The sequence below is a fragment of the Penaeus monodon genome, chromosome 5 (genome assembly GCF_015228065.2).
Source record: "Penaeus monodon isolate SGIC_2016 chromosome 5, NSTDA_Pmon_1, whole genome shotgun sequence".
Classification (NCBI taxonomy): Eukaryota; Metazoa; Arthropoda; class Malacostraca; order Decapoda; family Penaeidae; genus Penaeus; species Penaeus monodon.
This window is the reverse complement of record NC_051390.1, coordinates 42,274,393-42,277,666: the sequence shown is the minus strand read 5'-3', so window position 1 is coordinate 42,277,666 and position 3,274 is coordinate 42,274,393.

Below are 3,274 nucleotides of genomic sequence, written 5' to 3'. Positions count from 1 at the left end.
ATACAGGAAATTTTTTTTTTCTTTTTCTTTTAGTACAGATCCTAAAAAAAGGTTTTTGGCGTCAATTGGTTAACAAAAATACGTACAAATTTTCCCCTCAAAATTTGACAAATTTTTATTTTATTTAAACAGGATTGTTTCTGAACGAATTTGTTAGTAAAAATTTCATAGTTTAAAAAACCTTTACAAAACAATTTTGATATGTCAAAAATTTTTTAACATTTCCCCCTACATAGAAAGACATGCAGTAATACTGGTACAGTAGAATCTATAATCTTGCACCTCTAGTTGTTATATGCTTGATATCAGTTCCAAAGAATATAACTTGTTCTCATACATTCAATGTGAGTTAATATTTTCACATATAGTAACTTAAACTATTAAATGACAAGTGTTGATTTTTTTCTCTTAAAGACCAATTTATCAGTGACAAGTGAAAGAAAAGAGAAATACAAAAATAATCCTTTTCAACTTTTGATACATTGATGTAATTCCTGCTTGAAAACAAAAAATAACCCAGATTTCTATCATCATACAATAAATAAAATAAACAGTAATAATAAAAAGTCCTCTGATTCAGTAATCATTAGGTCATCATTTTGCAGCTTGAGACTAATTCATCCAAAATATTAAGGAAGCAAAGCAATTTCATACTGAGTGTTGGATATACAAGCAGCAAGTATAACCACAAGGAAAGCTTCAAAAATCTTGGCATAGCATGCAAGTATGTGACTCATAATGACCAAGAAAAAGCAGAGGAGTTTTCCAGCAGACTGTGATAGATCTCTAACATCACCAGTATAGATTCCTTTAATACAGGAAAGTCGTTGACAATATACATTAACACACACACATAACACACTTAACAAACACAACCACACACCACACACACCACACACACACACCACACCACACACACACACACACACCAACACACACACACACCACACACACACACACACACAACACACCAACACACACATAAAAATTAAACCGGGGTGTGTGTGTTGGGTGTTGTGTGGTGGGGGTGTGTGGTGGGTGTGGGTGTGTGTGGGGGTTTTGGTTGGGGGTTTTTGTTTTTTTGGTTTTTTTATTTATATTTATTTATTATATGAAATATAAAAGATAATTATATATTAGATATTATTATATAATAATATATATAATAGAGAAATAATTTTTAAAAGAAATAAAAAATTATAAAATAATATATTTAAAAATATAATTTAGATATATAATTAAAATAATATTATATAAATTTTATATATATATTTAAATTAATATAATTAATATTAATTTTAAAAAATATATAGATATAAAAATTTAAAATATAATAAATAAAAATAATATATATTAGATTAATTAATAAAATGATATAATAAATTATATAATATAGTATATAATATAAATATATATTATAATTAATAATAATAAATATTTATATAGATATAATATAATTATATATAGGTAAAAAAATATAATAGATAATAGATAAATTTTTAGATAAGAATTATTTAATAATAATTATATATATGGAAATATATATATATATAATAAAAATTTTTAAAAAGTTTAATATAATATATATATATAATATATTTTATATTATAATATATATATAAAAATATATAATAAATGATATATAATATATATATTAAAAATAAATAATATATATAAAATATTATATAATAATATATATAATAGAAATAAAAAAATAATAAAATAAATACTTTAAAATAAAAGAAAATAAACAAGACAAACAAATTACAATATTTATATTATATATATAAAAAAAATTAATAATATTAAATATATATATATATATAATATAAAAATAAATATAAAATATATATTTTAATTAATATATAAAAATTAAAAATTTAATATATGTAATATTTATATGTATTAATAATATTTTATATATATATATATAAAATATATTAATATATAATATATATATATATATATATATATAATATATATATATATATATATAATATATATAATATATATTAAATATACATATACATATATACATATACAACAACACACCACACCCACACACACACACAAAAACACCCCAACACACACACACAAAACACACACACACACACACAAACACACACACAACACACACACACACAGGTGTATATTATGGTTTTTTTGGTGGGGTGTGTGTGTGGGGTGTGTGTGTGTGGGGTGTTGTGTGTGTGTGTGTGGTGGTGTGTGTGTGGGGTTTTTATGTGTGATTTTGTGGGTTGTGGGTGTGTGTGTGGTGTGTGTGTGTGTGTTGTGTGTTGTGTGTGTGTGTGTGTGTGTGTGTGTGGGTGTGTGGGGGTTGTGTGTGTTGTTTGTAAGTGGTTATGTGTGTGTTTAATGTATATTGTCAACGATTTTCTGTTTAAAAAGGAATCATATGGTGATTTAGAGTCTATCACAGTCGCTGGAAAACTCTTCTTTTTTGGTCATTAGAGTCACATACTTGCATGCTATGCCAAGATTTGAAGCTTTCCTTGTGGTTATACTTGCTGCTTGTATATCCAACACTCAGTATGAAATTGCTTTGCTTCCTTAATATTTTGGATGAATTAGTCTCAAGCTGCAAAATGATGACCTAATGATTACTGAATCAGAGGACTTTTTATTATTACTGTTTTTATTATTTATTGTATGATGATAGAAACGGGTTATTTTTTGTTTTCAAAAATTGGGTTATTTTTTGTTTTCAAGCAATAAATAAAAAGTTGAAAAGGATTCTTTTTTCATTGTCACGTAAATTGGTCTTAAGAGAAAAAATAAAACCTTTGTCTTTTAATAGTTTAAGTTACTATATGTGAAAATTTTTAACTCACATTGAATGTATGAGAACAATTTATATTTTTTTGGAACTGATATCAAGCATATAACAACTAGAGGTGCAAGATTATAGATTCTACTGTACCAGTATTACTGCATGTCTTTCTATGTCAGGGCAGAACATGTTAAAATAATTCATGACATAATCAAGATTGTTAGTACAAGGTTTTTCAATCTATGAATTTTTTACTAGACTAACTTGACAGTTCAGAAACAATATGCCATTTAAAAAATAAAAAAAAAATTTAATCAAAAATTTTTGAGGAAAATTTCGTACAGTATTTTTGTTAACCAAATTGATCGCCAAAGACTCTTTGTTAGGATCTGTACTAAAAAGAAAAAAGAAAAAAAATTTGACATTATTTATGCATCAATAAATCATTTTCAATAATATTGTCTTTTAATACCCTATTTTATT